Raw genomic sequence first — 22113 nt, 5'->3', positions numbered from 1 at the left:
ATCCTGCTTCCCGTGGCAGATCGAGATTTCTTGCTCGATAGTCTTACATCTCTTAATCTGCATTTAAATCTCTTCGAGATACATTTGTACTTACTGCATCTAGGTAATGGTGTGGGCAGGGGCGTCTGCCCCAAAGCTGGAGCTGCTGCCTCATTCTTTTTGGGGAGTTTGTAACATTTTTCTCATAGAAAGCTGAGCTGTTTTGGTTGTTGGTTCTGGTTAAGCTCAGAATTTTAAAATCTTGGGCTTTGCCTTACAGAGGAGGTTATCAGGATATAGCTTTAATTGCCGAGTCCGATGATGAACGTCTAAGCGGAATGGGGTTATCAGTGTCTTGTAAGGAGGGAAAGGCAGCGAGCTTTGGAGCACCAGCTGGGGTTACCTCGTTGCCGTGAAGAACGCATTCTGCGTGATGCTGTGTGCTTCATTGTCAAGCATGCGTTGTAGAGAAACCGCAGCATCTGAGAACCAGGAGACACGTTCGAGAATGTTCACTGAGGCATTGTATGCAGTAGCCAGAAACCGAGACGGCCTTAAATGTCCGTCGATAGCGGAGTGGGTAAATGAAGTCTGGTCATCCAACTGAGTATTATACAAAACCCAAACGAGCAAGTGGACGCCACGTGGACGGCTGGGCAGAGGCAACTGTGGTCTGTAGGGATGCACACCACGCGGCAAAAATCATGAGGAAAACCAAAGCAGCGCTATCCCCCAACCCAGCCCGGGGTTCCCTCTGGAAGGGTGGGGGCATGGTGGGGAGGAGGGCCTGGGTGCAGAGTGCCCCTAGAGTACCTCCGTGTGGTTAGCCCTCTCCCTGGGGGGCCGTGCACGTGCTTGCGGGCACTCTCGTGTGTGTACTGTATGTCCCTCAGTGGAAACAAAGGAGAGGAAAAGCAGAGCCACCTACAAGTTTTTGTTAAAAACTAGAGCCATGGTTCTGGGCCCAGAGAGTTCCATATCGCTGACTGATCCTCCTCCAGGGAGCTCCAGAGCTCACCCAGAACCTAGCTGCCTAGAGCTGGGATTTCACCATCCCTCGGGCTGGCCCGCTCTTTGTTGTCGGAGCAGACCCTCCTGCCGGCTCCCTGTGGACATTCTTGGAGCCAGGCCATCTTTGGAGAGCTGTGGGGCACAGGCCCTTAGTGACCCAAGAGACTGCATTTCCCCCTGAAAGAACGGGGAAGAGTGACAGCTTGCTTGCTTGTGACTATTTGCAAGACGCAGATCACATAACAGGAAATTCCTGCGAGGCCTCTGAATGGGCTGATAACTCCTGGGCCTTGTGGGCTGTCACCCTGACGTCATCCTCTCCCAGACTGCCCCCCAGTCACACAGCAGAGCCTCACACTCTGTGGGGAACAGGAGGGGAGGGTTTGGGTCAACACTTGCCACTTCAACTCAGAGCGGCCTCCATGCTTCATTCCCTCACCTTTATACAAGGTGGCTCTTATGTCAGGGGTTGCTGATTTAACACCTGGAAGCAATGGAAGGAGTCCTACGTGTTAATCCCTATGATTGGGGCCTCCCTCCATCTGTGAACAGGAGCCTGTGTGCTGCAAGACCTCCCTCCCCCTCTTCCGGCACTGTGGTCCCCCTCTCCTGACCCCCACCATCTCCTCATTGTCTTCCCTATGTCCTGAGATTGCTGCAGGGCTCCTCACTTCTCCCTAAGGGCCGAGGTCCCCAGGATACTCGCACCAGGATCGTGATTAAATGCAGTCAGAGCAGTGGTGCCTTCAAGCCCTGGTTTGGAATCTCCTCATGTAATAGAAATGGAAATGTGATCTCATTTAATAGTATTGGCCAGAATTTATGTTTTTGTAGATCTAGGATTTTATTAACAGTGAAACTTAAATCAGTTTAATTCCCTGGACTTCTCAAAAGAAATCTCTGAAAGATTTTAGATCCAAAATGAAATTGAATTTTTCTCACCTTCAGAGTCTTTAATTATCATTATGTGCAATGAGAAAAATGAGGCCTGTGAGGCTGCCGGCAGAGTCCCAACCTGGCCTGTTTGTAGGGCTTGCACACGCATGAACTGTAGAAACAAACACTCTGTTATGTGCTCCCCCGTTCCCCTTCCATTCCCCCCTCCCAGCTGAAATGTTTATAAAGCCTCTAATAATTAAGTCTGCAAACGACGGCCCTGCGCAAATGTGCGCCCTACTGGCTCTGGGTAATTTTCTCTGAGTATTTGCAGTCTCGTGCTGGGGCTGGGGATGGTTTGGTGCTGGCTGGGTCAGAGGGGGAATGGAGTGTGGGGTTTTTTGCTGTCTTCCACTGGAAAACTGGAGCCAAAAGAAAAAGTGTTGGTTGTCTGAGTCTTTGGAGCCTATGCCTGAGTGTGTGCGTTTGTGGGGAGGGGGTAGGAGAAGAAGCGGGGGAGTAGAAGGGTGGCGAGTAAACAGCGTCCACACAAGGACAGCCAGAGCTGGGCCCCTCTCATGAGCAGGCAGCCCCAGCCCCACCTCTTTAAACCTGGCCATCACCCCTGGTGGGGCATCCCCAGGCCGGCGTCTGCCCACTCCTCTGCCACTTCCTGCGCCCTCCTCGAGGAACAAGGAACCAGTGGGAGTTCCCACAACCATGTGGTCTCCCTCAGTGGTGGAGTGTGAGGTGGGCAAGGCTTTTAACATAAGCAAAATCTGATAGCATCTATGAAAAGGGAAATTTAGAAACAAAACAACAGCACAAAAGCAAAGCTTGACTGATTAACTGAGTGCATTTTGGTCTGGAAATTCACTAAACAGAAATAAATTTGGATCTCCTCAACTGTGTTATTTTTATAGTCCCCTGCCTGACAGTTACTGTACTTTAAAAGGGCACATATTAAGTCATTTTTATGGTTGTGTCCCCTCTGTTGTGTGCCATGAAGCACGTTACGAGCTTGGAGGAGGGCGGGGGAAAAGTATTTCTCACTATTCATTTGACAAATAGCTTTTTTGGTTTGTTTGTTTGTTTGTTTTTTACAGTTCTCCCCCCCGTATCTCCACCCCCCACCCCAAATGTACACTAAACCCACTGTGCTTTCTGGGAAATGATGGATTGTGGGATGCTAGGATAGTGCTAGAGATGCCTTTCTCTCTAGGGTCCCTGTTAGGATTCTGTTGAGTCAAATGTCCCGTGACCTTTCTCATCTGAAAATTGGGGAGCCATGGTCATTTGGGGGAGAATGGTCCTGTCTTAACCCTTTCTCTGCCTCTTTGTCAGGGAACTAGACTGCTGGACAGGTAGGTTCTCATAGGTGATGTGTTTAGTTGGGGCACATGACCAAAAGGAGAGAAGGACCTAGTGCTTTCTCTGTAAACAGAATGGTCTCTGTAAATAGACAACTGTATTGCACACATACATGTTAGTCCAGGATACCATTTTGAATTTGCTTCCTTATGAATGTATTGGAAAAGCAAAGAAAACTGTGGCGCCCTCTTTCTGTACAGCCTAGAACTTTATAAATGTGTATCAGCAGGCCGCGCAGCTTGATGCGGACGAGACTGCGCTCGGGGTGTACTCAGAAGCTATGGATCATAGTCCTGCCTTTCATGAATTACCCATGTGATGCTTTGCAAGTCACTTGATTCTCCGACCCTCTGTTTTGTTTTGTTTTGCTTCTTAATCTATAAGTGGGGATAAAAATACCTGAAGCACAGAATTACTGGAAAACTCAAATGAACAACGTGCACGAAAGCGTCTGGTGTGAAAGAAATGCTCAGGAAAGGCACTTGGTCACTTTCCTCCCTTAATTCTCGCAACTCTTTATGGTATTTTCTTTTCAAGATGATGTGTTCTCCTGGATACCTTTCCTCTGCCCCACCCCAACCATACAGGGTTACCAGTTAAAATACACAACACTCACTTAAGTTGGATTTCAGAAAAACAACAAATAATTGTTTTGTGTATGTATGCCCCCATGCAATATTTGGGACATACATACACAAAACAATTATTTGCTGTTCATATGAAATTTAAATTAACTGGGTGCCATGTTTTTTGTTTGTTTTGCTAAATCTGGTAGCTCTACCCCACCCAAGAATTAAAACCTCTTTTTAACAGAAGGGAGTGATCTGGCTTTTCTACAAAGGCCTCAGGTGGGCAGGAACAAAGCCTTATGGAAGTGGGAGCTTGTGAGGAAAACAGGGTGAGCAGGTGAGGGGATGGTCGGAGGCAGGTCTCGAAGTTTCTGTGAAACACCAGGCCTGAGGGTCACTACTCTGTAGGAGTTAGAGGCCTGCTTGTGATTTGGGTCCTTTGGGGAGATCACTGGAGCTAGGAGGCCTGGTTTAGCTTAGCTTTGGACCACAGGGTTCCTGCTGAACCTGGAGTGAGTGGGTATGAGAGAGAGACAGAATGTGTGCGTGAGAGAGGATAAGTATGATAGAGAATGTGTGTATATGTGAGGGAGAGACAGAGACAAAGAATATGTGTGTGTGTGTGTGAGAGTGTGTGTGTGAGACAGAGAGTGTGTGTGTGTGTATGAGAGATGGAATGCATGTGTGAGAGAGAATGTGTGTGATAGAGAATGTGTTTGTGAGAGAGAGAGAATGCATGTGTCAGAATGTGTGTGTGTCTATGTGAGAGAGAGACAGAGAATATGTGTGAGAGAGAGAGAGAGAGTGTGTGTGTATGTGTGTGTGTGTGTGTGTGTGTATGTGTTGAGGAGCTGGGATCACAGCCTTTGGTTATGGGCTTTCTGTCTTGGAGCGGACCACCTGAGGAGCTGCTGAATGGGAGCTTTGTTGGTGGGGGCCACAGGCTTCCGGTTCATTCTCTGTTGGCTCCACAGGCCAGCTGTGTGCTGGTTTGAGCCCAAACCCACCATGAGGTGGAAGCAGCAGGCTAATCCTGTCAGCTGCTGATAACATACCACAAGGCAGGAATTTGCTTTTGTGTTAAGTATTTTAATAGTGTCTACTCTTTCACCTTTCTAGGTCACGTGGTTTTTATTGATAGCATTTGTGCCAGTCTAGCCTCTTTCCAGATGCTTGGAATGGAAATGTCCAGTTTATGTGCAGGCTGCCTTTTCCCAACCCTAGCACTGGTGAAGGGGAGCTGGGGAGGAAGTGAGGATTTAGCACAGAGGTAGGAGAGGAGAATGTGAAGTGACCCCACCCATGCCACTCAGAGCTGTGTGACCTTGGGCAAGTCTCTTGACCTCTCTGAACTGGAGTTTCTTTAGCTGAGAAATGGAGATTATAGCACTGTGTAGTAGTATATGTGGTGGAGTTGACCGGCGGATTAAATCAGTGTGTGCATAGTGCCCGGCACAGAGTAGCACTCCTAGTGGTCGTGGCAGCTCTGCCACTTACCAGTTCTGTGACCCGAGGGAAGTCCCTCAACTTCTGAGCTTCAGTTTCCTTAGATGTAAAATTGGAGCAACTGATAACTTAGCATAATGAGTGCTAATATTTTGGCTTCTCAGCATCTGAACCCCTGCCTGTGTTTGAGCAGTTCCCTGCCATAGAAGCCATCCTTCCTTTATGGAAGACAAAAAGGCTGCTACTTTATTTCCTGAACTTGCAGCTGGGGTGTTGGCACTGTGTGCCCCTCCCTCCCTCCCCTGAGGAAATCAGTACCACAGATTTCATATCTATGCAGGCAGGTTGTTAAACTTTTACTGTATTTCCTAAGCCATATAGGTTATTTGCAAAACAGAAACAGACAGTGTTTCAAGGAGAAATCAACCAGTCTACAATAAAGGAGGGAACTTTTAGTATGCTTCTGTGGGAAACCAAGAGCTCGGAGAGGGGGAGCTATGCACATAGAAGATGGAGTGTGGTTGTAGCAGAGCAGGGAAGAAGGGGGGCAGGCACCCCAGTTTCACTGTGATCCTGGCGGCTTCTTTCCCCCTCCCCGCCGGGGTATTTCAGTGCCCTGCAGAGGGTGAACTGCTGGCCACACCGCCTGCTTCTGGGCTCCAGCCTGTGGCTCTAGCCCTGATCACCAACGAGGTTTGTGTTCCAGTTCTGCTCCTCGGAGGTGTTCATCTCATTTTTTAACCCTACTGTGTTCTTTCCCCTGCTGCACTCCTTGAATTTAAAAAAAAAAATCATTATATAAAAGTAGTGTGTTTTCATTAAAAATCCAAGAGGTATATGAGGACTATTATTTTTCCAGAAATTTCTACAAATTTACCAATGTGCGTGTGCGTAAGTGGACTCACACTTTATATACCCTTGTGCATCTTGTTGTTGTTCACGTACAAGTGTATCTTGGCCATCCTTATACTAACTTAGTATTTCTGTATTCATTGCTAGTGTCCCAATAGAATTATTATTATTATTATTTTTACTTAGGAAAACTTCTAACATACACAAAAGTAGACAGACTCGTGTAGTCTGCTGGGTGCTTCAATGTTACGGTATCCGTGGAGCCTCAGTGATTACCAGCCCACAGCCGGTCTGGTTTCATCTCCACCCCCCGCCTCTCCTCGTCCTCCTTCTCTGCCATCTCTGTTATTTTGAAGTAAATCCCAGACAGGATACCATTGCATCTGTAAATGTCATTTTTAAGCAATTATTTTTTTAAAAAAAGCACCCTATCTGCCGTTGCCGGCTCTGGAGCTGACGAGGGTTGTGTGAACTCATAGTATCATTTTGTCTTCAAGTTCCTCGGTCTGGAATCAGTTTGTATGAGGGAGGAAAGTGGACAGACATGGCTCTAACATCTAGCCAACCAGCATTTTCCATCTCTCTCCAGATTGTCTCATGTCAGATGTTACGCTAACAGTCACGTCTGGAAAGGTTTACGCTGTTATAAATTCAGGTCCACTGTTCGCTGGGCATGAAGCTCTGGCTTATAAGAGCCCTCCCACCGCCATCATTTCAGGTAGTAGCTTCTCCTCTTCCCTCTGACACCTGAAAATGAATTTCTTGGCTCTTGTTCTCATGCGTGTGTGTTTTTTTAAATTAACCGAGATTGAACCTGTCAGTTTCTATTAGAGTTAAATCTGAGTAACAGAGAAGAAAGGCTGCCACCTTTTACAGTAGTGCCTGAGAAAGAAGCTGAGTATGTCTTCGCTCCCTGGGCAGCGGCAGGCCGGCCTGTTTTGCATGGCCCGTGTGATCCTCAGGCTGTGACGTGGGCCCTACGGAATTCCTCATAAAAGGGGGGGGGGATACCTGCCCAGCGGTAGACATAAAAATACCTACTATGACGTGGTTGGTTTTTAATCACACCATTGGGAAAATGTGGTTTTTTTTTTTGTTTGTTTGTTTGTTTTAATGATTTTTTATTATGTTAGTCACCATACAGTACATCCCCGGTTTCCGATGTAAGGCTCGATGATTCATTAGTTGTGTATAACACCCAGTGCACCATGCAATACGTGCCCTCCTTACTACCCATCACCAGCCTATCCCATTCCCCCACCCCCCTCCCCTCTGAGGCCCTCAGTTTGTTTCTCATAGTCCATAGTCTCTCATGTTTCATTCCCCCTTCTGATTACCCCCCCTTTCTTTATCCCATTCTTCCCCTACTGATCATCCTAGTTCTTATGTTCCATAGATGAGAGAAATCATATGATAGTTGTCTTTCTCTGCTTGACTTATTTCACTTAGCATTATCTCCTCCAGTGCCGTCCATGTCGTAGCAAATGTTGAGAACTCGTTCTTTCTGATAGCTGAGTAATATTCCATTGTATATATGGACCACAACTTCTTAATCCACTCATCTGTTGAAGGGCATCTCGGCTCCTTCCACGATTTAGCTATTGTGGACATTGCTGCTATGAACATTGGGGTGCATATGGCCCTTCTCTTCACTACGTCTGTATCTTTGGGATAAACACCCAGTAGTGCAATGGCTGGATCATAGGGTAGCTCAATTTTTAACTTTTTAAGGGACCTCCACACTGTTTTCCAGAGTGGCTGTACCAACTTGCATTCCCACCAACAATGTAGGAGGGATCCCCTTTCTCCACATCCTCTCCAACAATTGTTGTCTCTTCCCTTGTCTATTTTTGCCATTCTAACTGGCGTAAGGTGGTATCTCAGTGTGGTTTTGATTTGAATTTCCTTGATGGCTAATGATTTTGAACATTTTTTCATGTGTCTGTTAGCCATTTGTATGTCTTCATTGGAAAAGTGTCTGTTCATATCTTCTGCCCATTTTTTGATTTGTTTATTTGTTTCTCGTGTATTGAGTTTGAGAAGTTCTTTGTAGATCTTGGATACCAGTCCTTTATCTGTAGTGTCATTTGCAAATATCTTCTCCCATTCCGTGGGCTGCCTCTTAGTTTTTCTGACTGTTTCCTTGGCTGTGCAGAAACTTTTAATCTTGATGAAGTCCCATAAATTCATTTTATCTTTTGTTTCTCTTGCCTTTGGGGATGTGTCATGAAAAAGGTTGCTTTGGCCTATGTCGTAGAGGTTGCTGCCTATGTGCTCCTCTAGGATTTTGATGGATTCCTGTCTCACATCGAGGTCTTTCATCCATTTGGAGTTTATTTTTGTGTATGGTGTGAGAGAGTGGTCAAGTTTCATTCTTTTGCATGTAGCTGTCCAATTTTCCCAGCACCATTTATTGAAGAGACTGTCTTTTTCCCATCGGATGTTTTTTCCTGCTTTATCAAATATTAGTTGCCCAAAGAGCCGAGGGCCCATTTCTGGGCTCTCTATTCTGTTCCATTGGTCTATGTGTCTGTTTTTGTGCCAGTACCATGCTGTCTTTGTGATCTCAGCTTTGTAGTACAGCTCGAAATCCAGCATTGTGATGCCCCCAGCTTTGTTTTTCCTTTTCAACAGTTCCTTGGAGATTCGGGGCCTTTTCTGTTTCCATACAAATTTAAGGACTATTTGTTCCAGTTCTTTGAAAAATGTCCTCGGTATTTTGATCGGGATAGCATTGAAAGTGTAGATTGCTCTGGGTAGCATGGACATTTTAACTATGTTAATTCTTCCGATCCATGAGCATGGAATATCTTTCCATCTTTTTATGTCTTCCTCAATGTCTTTCAAGAGTGATTTATAGTTTCTAGAATATAGGTCCTTTACGTCTCTGGTTAAGTTAATTCCAAGGTAACGTATGGTTTTTGGTGCTATTGTAAATGGGATGGATTCCCTAATTTCTCTTTCTTCGGTCTCGTTATTTGTGTATAGAAATGCAACTGATTTCTGAACATTGATTTTGTATCCCGCCACGTTACTGAATTGCTCTATAACTTCTAATAGTTTGGGAGTGGCTTCTTTTGGGTTTTCAGTATAGAGTATCATGTCATCTGCGAAGAGAGACATTTTGACTTCTTCTTTGCTGATTTGAATACCTTTGATCCCTTTTTGTCGTCTGATTGCTGTTGCAAGGACTTCTAGTACTATGTTGAATAATAGTGGCGAGAGTGGGCATCCTTGTCGAGTTCCTGATCTTAAGGGAAAGGCTTCCAGCTTTTCCCCATTGAGAATAATATTTGCAGTAGGCTTTTCATAGATGGCTTTTATGAGATTGAGAAATGTACCTTCTATTCCTACACTCTGAAAGGTTTTAATCAGGAAAGGATGCTGTATTTTGTCAAATGCTTTTTCGGCATCGATTGAGAGGAGCATATGGTTCCTGAGTCTTTTCTTGTTGATATGATGTATCACGCTGATTGATTTGCGAATATTGAACCATGCTTGCTTCCCAGGTATGAATCCCACTTGATCGTGATGGATAATCCTTTTAATGTATTGTTGGATTCTTATAGCAAGTATCTTGTTGAGGATTTTGGCGTCCATATTCATTAGGGCGATCGGTCTGTAATTCTCCTTTTTGATGGGGTCTTTGCCTGGTTTGGGGATCAAGGTAATATTGGCCTCATAGAATGAGTTTGGTAGCTTTCCTTCTGTTTCTATTTTTTGAAATAGCTTTAGGAGAATAGGTATTATTTCTTCTTTGAATGTTTGGTAGAATTCCCCAGGAAAACCGTCCGGGCCTGGAGTTTTGTTATTTGGAAGGTTGTTTATCACTAACTCAATTTCTTCATAATTAATTGGCCTGTTTAAGAAATCAGTTTCTTCCGGTTTCAGTCTTGGTAGTTTATAGGTTTCCAGGAAGGATTCCATCTCTTCCAGATTGCTTAGTTTATTGGCATATAGCTGTTGATAAAAATTTCTAATAATCCTTCCAATTTCAATGGTGTTCGTCGTGACCTCTCCTTTTTCATTCATAATTTTAATAATCTGGGTCCTTTCTCTTTTCTTTTGGATAAGTCTTGCCAGTGGTCTGTCAATTTTATTGATTCTCTCCAAGAACCAGCTTCTAGTCCTGTTGATCTGCTCTACTGTACTTCTGGTTTCTGCTTGATTGATTTCAGCTCTAATTTTGGTCAACTGCTTCCTCGTGCGTGGATTAGGCCTGTCCCTCTGTTGCTGTTCCAGCTTCTTGAGGTGAGAATATAAAAACTGCATTTTAGATTTTTCTATTCTTTTGAGTGAGGCTTGGATGGCTATGTATTTCCCCCTTAGGACTGCCTTTGCAGTATCCCATAGGTTTTGGACTGTTGTATTTTCATTCTCATTGGTCTCCATAAATTGTTTAATTTGATTTTTGATTTCCTAGTTTATCGAGTCATTCCTGAGCAGGATGGTTCTTAGTCTCCAAGTGTTTGAGTTTCTTCCAAATTTTTCCTTGTGGTTGAGTTCCAATTTCAGAGCGTTGTGGTCTGAGAATATACAGGGGATAATTTCAATCTTTTGGTATCGGTTGAGACCTGTTTTGTGACCCAGAACATGGTCTATTCTTGAGAATGTTCCATGGGCATTAGAATAGAATGAGTATTCTTTGGTTCTGGGGTGTAGTGTTCTATATATATCTATGAGGTCCAACTCGTCGAGTATGGCATTCAAAGCCTTTGATTCTTTGCTTAGTTTTTGCCAGGGTGTTCTGTCTATTTCTGATAGTGGAGTGTTGAGGTCCCCTACTATTAATGTATTTTTATTTATATGTCTCTTTATTCTGGTTAAGAGTTGGCTTGTGTATCTTGCTGCTCCCCTGTTGGGGGCATATATATTTATAATTGTCCTATCCACTTGTTGAATACTTCCTTTAAGAATAATATAGTGCCCTTCTGTGTCTCTAACTATAGTCTGTAGTTTAAAATCCAATTTATCTGATATGAGAATTGCTACCCCAGCTTTCTTTTGAGGTCCATTTGCGTGAAAGATGGTACTCCATCCCCTTACTCTCAGTCTGAATGCATCTTTGGGTTCGAAATGAGTCTCTTGTAGACAGCAAATGGATGGGTCATTTCTTTTTATCCAATCTGCAACCTGTGGCGTTTTATGGGAGCATTTAAGCCATTAACATTAAGACTGAGTACTGAGAGATATGATTTTAATGATGCCATGTTGCCAGTAAAGTCTTTGTTTGTATTGGCTGTGACTTTCTGTTCTGTATCACTCTTGGGGCCTTTTTACTTTTATAGAACCCCCCGTAATATCTCCTGTAGGGCTGGTTTCGTGGTTACGAAATTGGTTAGTGACTGGCGATTCTGAAATGTCTTTATTTTTCCATCAATTCTGAATGACAGCCTTGCTGGATAAAGGATCCTTGGCTGCATGTTTTTCTCTGAAAGAGCTTTAAATATGCTCCCCCAACCCTTTCTCTCATTCCAGGTCTGTGTAGACAGGTCTGACGTAATTCTGATGCCTTTGCCTTGGTACGTGAGAAATTTCTTTGCCCTGGCCGCTTTCAATACTGTATCCTTGGATCTAATATTTGTGAAATGCACTATGACGTGACGTGGCGTAGGTTTGTCGTGGTTGAGCTTGGGAGGGGTCCTCTCTGCCTCTTGGACACGAATGTTTGTTTCCCTTGCTAGATTAGGGAAGTTTTCAGCTACAATTTGTTCAAATATCTCTTCTAGACCTCTGTTTTTCTCCACCCCCTCGGGGATGCCGATGATTCTAACATTGGATCGTTTCATTGAGTCAGTAATCTCCCGTAACCTACATTCGTGGGCTTGGATTTTTTTAAGAGCAGCTTCTATTTTGTTTTTTTCCTCTATTAGCCCATCCTCCAATTCACTAACCCGTTCCTCTGCTTCTGTGACCCTGGCCGTCAGAGCCTCTAGTTTTGCCTGCATTTGGCTCATAGAATTTTTAATTTCTGTCAGATTCACTCTCATTTCTGTCCTTAGGGATTCTATATTCTCAGTAACCTTTTCGTTAATAGTTTTTTCAATTCTACTCATCATTTTGACCATCGTTACTCTGAATTCCATTTCTGATACTTTGGTTACATCCATATCCATTATTTCTGTGGCAGAGGCCACAGACTCACTGTCTTTTCTTTGCTGGGGGGGGCTTCTCCTTCTTGTCATTCTGATGAGGAGAGGTTGCGGGGTTTCCAGAGCCCAAATTATTGACTGGGTCCCAGGCCGTGCCCCTTGTTTTATAGGGACCTTAGGGATGTGGGCTTCTTCTTTAAAGATTTTATTTATTTATTTATGTGGCAGCCAACCAGCGAGAGAGGGAACAGAAGCAGAGGAGTGGGAGAGGAAGAAGCAGGCTCCCAGTGGAGGAGCCCGATGAGGGATTCCTTTCCCGATCGCCGGGATCACGCCCTAAGCCGGAGACAGGCGCTCAATGACTGCGCCACCCAGGCGCCCAGGTTGTGGGCTTCTTGATTTTTCAGCCTGCCTTCTGGGGGAGGGGCCTGCCGCGCCGATACTCAGGCAGCCATGTTTGGGTAGAGTCTCCGCGTCCCCTGCGAGGGGGGATGGGGATGGGCACGCTGTGAGCCGGTATTTCCAGGCTTTTGTTCTCTGGCGGCTTTCCCTGGCGGTTTGCTGTGCCTCTTCTGAGAGTCAGAGCAGCAGAGGCTGCATTGTCACAGAACAGAGGGATTGCGGCCCGTTCTCCACTGATGTTCTGGCCACTTTAACTCTGTTACTGTTGGTGCTGCTCAACCCTGCAGCGTCCCGGGATGTGCGCCCCACACCCGGTGTCCCAGCCCTCACTTCCAGGGCCGGCGGGTCTCTGTCCTTTGTGTTTCTAATGCCGCCAGCCGCCAGCCGCCCCGCGCGCGCTCCGGAAGCTCCCGGTCTCAGTCTGGATCCAGTGAGCGCACCGGGATTCCGGGGTTCCGCGAGATGCCTGGTGGCGCGCGCACCCGGCTCACGGTCTCAGTCTGCTGTTTTGCGGGTGCTGACCGCGAGCCCGCCCGCTCTCCCGTGCAAGTGGCTACCGCTTCCCGGCGCCCGAACGCGGCGGCTCCCTCCCCCTTCCGTTTATCTTCCGATATCTGTGCGCGGTTTCATGGCTCCCCTCTTCGTACCTCAATACTCAGCGCTGGAGATGTTCATTTGTAGAGATCCAGATGCATCATCCTGCGTCTCAGGCTGGTTCCGTGGTTGTTTAGGCTGGTCTGGTACCTATCCTGCTCGACTGGGGGAACCGGCTGAAAAAGGGGTCTCCTACTCCTCCGCCATCTTAACTCCTCCGGGAAAATGTGTTTTAGAAGGAAAAAGGTGTGTACAGAAACACTGCAGTGGAATTGTGGTCCGTAATGTCACCTAATTCTTAACGCCATTGTTGCCCGTCTGCCGGCTGTGCCCCCAGGGCGCTCCCTGGGCATCCAGCGCCCGCTCAAGGCCGTGGGCACGGGGAGGCTGCTGAAGACTGGGTGCTCCGGCTCAGATGGGGTCCTGGTTGAACGCGGGCGGGGCTTCCCTCCTCTGCAAACACAGCTCAGTTCGGGCGTTTTGTCTTCCCGGACGCTAGCGGTGCTGGGGTGCCCGCGAATCGACGAGAGACCCATCGTGGGGTACCCGACGCAGATGCCCCGAGAAAGAATGAGCACGGAAGTGAATGAGCGGACAGGGCGGGACCAGGTTGCATGCTCTTTTCAGGGCATGCGGACCGAGCAGCAGGCACATAGTAGATGCCTGCTGAATACACGAAGGAGCACCGGGTTAGTCAGACAGAGCCTGCCTCCTCAGCCGTGTGTCGGCTGGCTGTTAGGTGAGGGTTGACAGTCCCACCACTGCTCTTCTTATACAAAGTGCTTCCACGGTTTTCTTTTTAAAGACAGTGCATGGGAAACACTGTTGTTCTCGATTTTCACTGGGCTCATCAGGTGCGTGAACTTTAAGATGAGGTACTTGGAGGAATTATGAGGTAGAAGACACGTCCCTGCTTTCAAAGCGATTATAATGTGAAGGAGGTGAGGCAGAGAAGATTCAGGGAAGACCCCAGTGGCAAGTCAGCGCTGTTGCTTTAGGTTTCCCTTGGATGAGCCACAGAGATGCTCTCCTGCAGGAGCTGTGAACGTCATTGCGTGGCGTACATCATCCACAGCTTAATACTCTGCCTTCAGAATTCCAAGATCTCTGTGTGTGCGCGTGCGTGTTGTTTCTCTCTTTCTTTGGAAAGACTTTTTGGAAGGGTGGTGGGATCGCTGGGCGGGCACAGCCTCTGGGAGGCTCTAGGATGGACCCAGCTCTGTGCACAACTAGAAAACTCCATCAGTGGGCTTTGCTGAGGCGCTGGCTAAGCAGTAGAGAGGAACTAGACCCTGCCCTTCAGAGGCTTGCAGCCTAGTTGGTGAGACCACCTCCCCACATCATTCCACTGGGAGGTGGGGCCGGGCGGGTACTCCCAGTGGAGGCCCAGCAAAGGACAATGGGCTGGGAGGACTGTGCTTGTTTGCAACTAGGTTTCTTTTGCCAAATAAACCTCTTACTGAGAGAGCCTCATCTGCAATGCAGGCAGCAAAACAGGCTCATCTATAAGCATCTTCCTGGGGTGGGGGCGAGGGTGGGGGAAGCAAAAGAACATAGCTGAATCACAGTGGCATCTGTAGAAGAGGAACTTTCTGTGACAGTGTGTGGAGAGGACTGAGTTAAGCGTGACTGGCTCCAGATGAGGGGAGTGACAGCCTGGCTCCATGGCCACGGCGGGCACACATTTCAGCTGCGTTTCTGACCTAAGTGAAACAGGTATTGAGCCTCCGGGCCCTCTGCCTGCAGGGTAGCTGCAGAGTTAGCCATTGCAGAAATGGCAAGCTTTCAAACTGGACTTGAGTCGGAAACGAACACCTTACCTCCTACTCCTGCATTGGGTAACTTCTTCAAATGAGCCGTTTACTGTTGATCATAGAGAACCCCTATGATCTGCTTACAGGTGGCAGAACTGACCCCCAATATCAAGGAGCTGCCCACAGGAACACTTTGCTCCAGGGACCCAGCCTTCCCAAGGGTCTCTGTCCTCGAGAATTTTCTATCATTACTTGTAAAAAAGGAAGCTTTTTAGGACCCAGAATTGCTTTCTGTAGGATAATTTGCCTGAACATTTCGTATGTCCTCGCTGCTGTAGATGAATGCTCATCATGAGGCTACTGATCCTGGTGGGCTTCCAGAAATGTGAAGTCCCCGAGATGCTCACGGGGCCTCTAATGTCTGTCAGTGTGCTGTGAGGTACCGGCGCATTTGACGGCTTCTCTAGCTCCACTTGGTTCCCTGTAAGGAAGGACTACCACCCTTAACAAGATGAAGCCTACTACCTGCGCAGAGCAGAAGCAAGGGAAACCCTTTCCCTGACTCCAGGACCGTTTTATCTTGTTTGACCCAAGACTCATGAATATGGAACTGCAAAGAAGGCGATATAATTCTAGCATTCTACTTGGCAGCAAACGAGATTTTCCTGTTCTTCTGTAACTGTACTTCAGTGGTATTCAGCTTTCAGGAGTCCGGGAAATAGTGTCTAAGGAAGGTAAGGCCATACGAGGAATCATTTTCTAGAAGGAAGAGCCAGAGCTGAGGAGAAGTATCTCCATTTTTTCTGCGTGTTTCTTCCTGCCAAGATGTCATCAGGATTTGGGAAGATGGTCGTGTGATCTTGGTCATTCAGGCCACCACTCTCCTCACACCTCACATTCTTTCAGCTGCTGTCCAAGGTCAAAGGCATCCTGCAGATGAGCAAGCAATACACTTCTGTGTCAACAGAGTAGAGACCATCTTTGAGGCCTCTGAGTCCCCGGGAGACTGAGCTGGCCAGCCAGAACCGGGGAGGGATTCGTGGACCAAATGCAGTATCTGGGTGGCCTGTGATTAACAACACAGACAGGTGCCCACCAGTCACCCGCACAGACCAGACCAGAGGAGCCCCGCTCCCCAGTCCTCACACCGTAGGACCATAGGGAGGTGAGTGGTGATTTTATATAAAACTGTAAAATGAGAGGGTCCTGGGTAGGCTCTCAACAGGGGATCACCCAGTGAACGCAGCATACCGTAACGGGCACAAGAAGAGGCCACCTGTGATTCAGAAACTCAGGATACATGCTCTCACAGTTTACTTTCAGGTAAATGCCTCCAGGAAGTAATACAAGTTTTTGAAGATTTAGAAATGGATTGTGAAAGAGAAGGAAGGAAAGAATTGATTGAAACCCCATCTGTGTCCTGGATCTTGACTGGTGTTTCTGATGTTCTCATTTGTTTTGCATGAATATGGGCCCAGTGCTGCCAAATCTTCTGATTTTTTTTTCCCCAGGAGAAGCCAGAAATCTGTGTTGTTAATGTGAAAGCTTCTGATCTTTAAATATTGACAATTAAGCAAACAGTCTGCTAGCCCAGCAAAACGGTGGTGACACCAGATCCAGCCCGAGAACTGCCAGGTTGAGACTTCGGGTTTAAACGTTCACTGAAGCAAAAATTGATGAAATGCTTCTGCCAGTTTGGCCTGGACCTTCCGAAAACTTTGGGCGTCTGGTCCTTGGATGCTGATGGCCACAGTTTGGGGTGCTTAAACTTTGTTTTTCTCAAATGTTTTCTCCTGTCACTTGAAGTAGTTGATTTTGATTGATAATTTAAAATTCCATCAAATGGGAGCGCCTTGGTGGCTCAGTCGGTTGAGTGTCTGCCTTTAGCTTAGATCATGATCTCATGAGTCCTGGGATTGAGCCCCACGTGGGGCTCCCTGCTCTGTACGGAGTCTGCTGCTCCCTCTCCCTCTGCCCCTTCCTGCCGTTCATGCTCTCTCATGCTCTCTTTCTCTCTCTCAAATAAATGAAATCTTTAGAAAAAAATTCCATCAAATGTTTTTCTAACTAGCCTCAGACTTACCTAATAATAAAGTATCAAGGCCAAGCATAATTCTTGTCCAGAAATATAATTTTGAAAGAAAATGAAAAGATCCCCAGACTTCCCATTTATCAGAACTGGCAACTACTTTAACCCTACTGTGTATTTAAACATCTTTAAACTACTCTCCTGTCTGAAGATGCTTTTGGGAGATTGGAGGGAGGGAGGAAGGGAGAGAGAGAAACCAAAGGGAGGAGGGAAGGGACAGGAGAGGCCTGGGAGCCATGTGGCTGCCGTCTGCTCGCTGCCTCATCTCACCGACCGTCCATTCAGTGCTGCCTCATGAGCGAGCTAGGGAGACCCGAGCCCCAAACCTTGCTGCCTGCCTCGGTGTGGTAGTGAGACATCATTAATGACATGCAGAGTGGCCTCTTCGATAGCCCATCTGCAGACTCTTCTCCCGGCTCTTCGAGCCACGAATACTTGTGTTTCTCCTGGACAATTAATTGGAGTCTGCTTCTGTATAACTAATTAGATGTCCTTTTCTTCAGTTGACTAACAGAAACTTTAGAGCCAAACTTGTGGTATGCCTGTAGCAAGCTCGTGGCTCCTCAGAGGATGCATTTTGGCATCTTTGCTAGCTAAGAGACGTTCCTTCTGGAACAAAATTGGGGATAACATTTAAAGGAGAGGAGAGAAGGAGGTAGGAAGTAGACGTGTGCAATCTTCACTAGGCCCAACCACGTAAGATCCCATTTTCTAGATCTGCCTGACGATAGTAAGTAAAGATAAACAGTGTGAAAGGAAGTACAGCATGGGTGGGGGGTGAACGTTTAATTTCACCATGAAATTGTTTCAACTACAACACTTCGAGTGTGGAAGGGGGACGCTATGGATAAGTACACTAGGACAGGTGTAAGCCAGCCCTGTCCTGGACCACCCAAGGACATGTCCTCACCCTGCACATGAGCTGGCAGAGCAGGGAAGGACAGAGGGAAAAGGACGGATGGGGGGTGCAGGGCAGGGCAGACGTGAAGGCCGAGGTACCTGGGGTCAGAGATGGCTGCTGACGTGGGCAGTGTATCTGGACCTGTCATCTGCTAGAACCAGGAGGGGGGTGTTGAATCATCCTTGGGCTGGCATTTGGCCTTTGACTGGACTTCGAAGGCGAAGAGTAAAGGCACCCTGTGTCTATAAATGCATCTTACCGCGCCTGCTGCCCACAGCTCCCGGTGGTCCGGGTGAGCCCGCGAGCTGTAATTTGGCCCTGAGTTGAATGGCAGATTAGGCTTTCTCTGTGGGGTGGTGCTAACACCGTGTAGAGACCGATTTGCTACTTTTGAGAGCTCACCCCTGGGATTTGGCCATAATTCCGTACAGAAGGAGTCAAGAGAAAGAAGCGGAGGTGAGGCAATGGCCTCTCAAAAGTGTAAATGCTTTGTTTTCACCATTGATTTTTGGCTGGTCTCAAAAATTCCCAAGAGCTGCCCTTAGTGCGTATTTGCCGCACGTCAGAGCCTCACCAGGCTGCGCGCCGTCAGCCTGTGATGGAAAGGCTGACCCTGAGATTCTGGGCATACCAGAGGGCCTACACGTCCCTTTTGCAGGGAGGGCTCTGCTCCCCAGATGAGGGTGTAGGGCTCAGAAAGTGTCGCCTGTGCCTCCCGGATGGACTTGTACATATGTCCGGAGCAGGGTCTCCAGAAGCTGCCAGGGGTCCTGTCTGGGAGAGATCGGCAGGGGCTGTGGGTGAAGGCGGCATGGCCCCCCTGTGGGAGGGGGATGGAAACTCAGGCCCCCACCACAGATTTGCCCCTGTGGCCCGGCCTTGGAATTAGCAAGATGGAGAAGACCGTAGGCAGTGAACGTGAGCTGGGCCTCTGTTCTGGCTACTTTTGGGGAGGTGGCCCTTGTCCCCTCATCTTAGCACATCCAGGCTTATCCAAGCTAACTTGGTGACGAACAGCTCAGCCGTGAACAATTCCACAGATGTTTGTTGAGGGTCTGCTCTAGGCCAGTCTCAGTGGACAAGTCCCAGGCCCTGCCCTCAAGAGTAGACAGCCCGGAGAGCTGGCCCCGCCTGCACCCTGTCAAAGCCCCTATAAAAGTGTCTGTGGCCTCACTCCCCTAACTTAGAGCTACCTCCGGACCTTGCTTCCTTCTCGCTGCTCATTCTGACCCTGGGCGCCCTGCTTCCCTCTCCGCACTGCACACTATTTCTGCCTCTCAGAAGCTCCTCAGCCAGACTGTCCACTTGGCTTTCAGTTTCATTTCATGAAGGACAGGCTCTTGGGTTACTCTCAGCAATGTGTTCTGCAGCCCAGGGACAGCCTACCCTGTCCCTGTCCTCGCACACACTCCAACTTTTTTGAGCACCTACCCTATGCTAGTAGGCGTTATGCTAATTCTGAAGTCCACTTGCCACTTTGGGCAGCTCTCTGGGACCTCTGCTGTCTGCCCCTGCCTTCGCCCCTGCCTTTCGCCTTCTCCACCAGCTCCCTTGTGCCTTTTGTTTCAGCTGTACAGAACCCCAGCTGTCTCCCAGACAGGTGCCTCACTTGCACGTGTGGCCTTTGGGTATGCGCTCCCTCCATCCTGGCCTTCCGTTTGCCCTCCTCATCCTTCAGGCCACCAATTTTGGAAAGCCCCCCGAGGGCCTCCTTGGTCCTAGCCGGACCCCCTGCTCCTCAGCACTGACTGCTCTGAAATCATTCAGCAGGTCATGACTTGGAGGACAGGTGCCGCCTATGTACGCATGTCTCCCTCCGCAGGGTTCTGCACTCTTTGGGGACAGGGCTTTTGACCAATAAAATATTGTCTTTTCCCTCCCAGCCTCACAAGTCCAGCCTGGGGGCCTTGGACTGGAGCCCTTCCTCCAGCCATCATCGAGCTCTGGTTCTCTAAGAACATCTTGCGATTTTAAGTCTTGGTTATTATTTTTAAGTAATGCCTTGAACGATCAGGAGGAAGTAGGGGGAACTGACCTGTAGTCATAGGGATAAAGCCAAATCATTTATTTTTCTGGAAATATACATGCTCTTATTGCGCTCTGGAGATAGACTAGAATGTTAGAAAATGGTCCAAGCTTGAAGTCAGAGGTGGGTGGACTCCTGGTTCCACTGCTTCCTAGCCATATTACTTTGCATAACATATTTAAAGCTTCAGTTTGCTCATCTGTGGAATGGGGGTGCCTCTAGCGTATTGGTTATAAAGTGATTTCTGCCCCCCCCCCCCCACCATGGCCTATTTGAGATACATAACTCACATGTCACACTGCAGGCAGAAAGGATGCATTTGAAAAAGCTTGCCTGGTGATTCTGAAGCTGGAGTTTGTGCCTCCTCTCGTTGCCTATTTGAGAATCACTGGCCTAAATCCTTGTGGGTGCTCAATAAATAGGAATGAAATGCTGTCCCATACACACTGCACAGCACCAGGCACAGAGGGGCTCCATGAGCGTCATCTGCCCTCTCCCTTGTCTCCCTGTCCTACACAGCGCAGACCTTCCCGTGGTGCCGGGCAGTAGTGGAAAATGTTCCCAGAACACAGAGAGGTTGCTATAGAGTGTGTTGGGGGTGGGGGGCAGCTTTAGAAGCCAGAAGGAATTTGTCCTGACTTGGAAAGGGAGTGTGCCGTGCAGGAAGAGGGCTACATCCTGCCTTACATGAAGCTGCCACTGCCCTTTCCTCTTCATGCTTCACAGGCCAGTGTGTGCCCTTGGCTATGATGAAAAACATGACTTTGCTTTTCTGTTCCATGGTGCAGAAGACCCACGTGGAAAGCCCAGTGGCAAAGGGGCAGAAAGTGGCCAGATTGGAGCCCACCGTGTAGCCGCCTGTGCTCCGTAGCTTGCATACTGCAAACCAGGCACGGCGATCCGGTGTCCAGGATTTTTGAAACACCAGTACTAAAGTGTTTCAGGCTTCTTGTAATGTGCCTGTCCCTGCATGTCACTCCACGGCATGCCCCGGAAGTGTCACACCCCACTTTGTCCCTCTCTCCACTGACTGTCGTCACTTCAGGGCCCCTTCTGTGCCGCGACTTCTCCAGGCTGGCCCATGAGAGCACTTTGCAGCACCCTGGCCTGGCAGCATGCTGTCATCGTGCAGGATGACCCAGGGCTGCCCGCAGCTGAGCCTCAGCTTACAGACAGCCTCGCGTGGCTTGACCAAGCTGAAGTCTAGCCACTTCCTTCTAGACACTTGCTCCCTAGGGTCCTTTCTCATTTGGAGAACGTGTCTTCTGCAGACTCTTATGATTAAGATCTTATCATCCCATGCCACTTCTGTCCCAGAGGCAAAAAATAAGGCATTTGAGGGGCGCCTGGGTGGCACAGCGGTTAAGCGTCTGCCTTCGGCTCAGGGCGTGATCCCGGCATTATGGGATCGAGCCCCACATCAGGCTCCTCCGCTATGAGCCTACTTCTTCCTCTCCCACTCCCCCTGCTTGTGTTCCCTTTCTCGCTGGCTGTCTCTATCTCTGTCAAATAAATAAATAAAATCTTAAAAAAAAAAAATAAGGCATTTGCTTTCTTGGGCCTCCATTTGGTCCTTTCTTGTCCATGCGTGAAGTCTCCACACCCTTTGACAGACATGCTCATGGCTGACACCTGAGCAGCTCAGGCGGGCCCTGCAGGCTGTGGGCCATGACCTTCCCATTGCAGCAGCTCTGCTCCTGCCAGTGGTTATAACAGCATACTGCATTCCCTTAGGCTTGGACCGTGCCCAGCGGTTACAGATTGGTTTTACGTTTGTTCCTTGCACGAACTCAGTGAAGGAGGAAGGCAGGTAGTGCTATTCCCATTTTGCAAAAGAAACTGCACTTGGGTAGGTTAGATTTGCCCAGGGTCACTTGGTCATTTCTAGGACTTGGGTCCCTGGCCCTAGTGCCCTGCCTGTCCTCCAAGCACCTGAGATCCTCGAGAGATGGTTCCTGGCCCCTGCCTTTATAGTTCCCAAGCTATGAAACAGCCAGGATGGAGAGATTTTGCAGCCTTAATACCCAGCCACCTCGCAGCCTGGGTCACTGTGTCACGCCTTTTTGGGGATTCATAGACTAGACTTCCATGTTAAAGACAATCTTTCTGTGAAAACATTTCAGAGCCCTCAAGTTCCTGCCTCGGTGTTCG

The 22113-nt window shown here is 48.0% G+C and overlaps 1 protein-coding gene across 2 annotated transcripts in view; it reads left to right on the top strand.

Moving 5' to 3' along the window:
- The window catches only part of XXYLT1 (xyloside xylosyltransferase 1), a 166009-nt gene that overhangs the window by 90674 nt on the left and 53222 nt on the right, over positions 1–22113 (top strand). The gene's annotated exons all lie outside the window — the stretch shown is intronic.

This window comes from Ursus arctos, unplaced genomic scaffold (assembly GCF_023065955.2).
Source record: "Ursus arctos isolate Adak ecotype North America unplaced genomic scaffold, UrsArc2.0 scaffold_4, whole genome shotgun sequence".
Lineage (NCBI taxonomy): Eukaryota > Metazoa > Chordata > Mammalia > Carnivora > Ursidae > Ursus > Ursus arctos.
The sequence above is the reverse complement of the archived record's forward strand: the minus strand, read 5'-3'. Positions and strand labels throughout refer to the sequence as shown.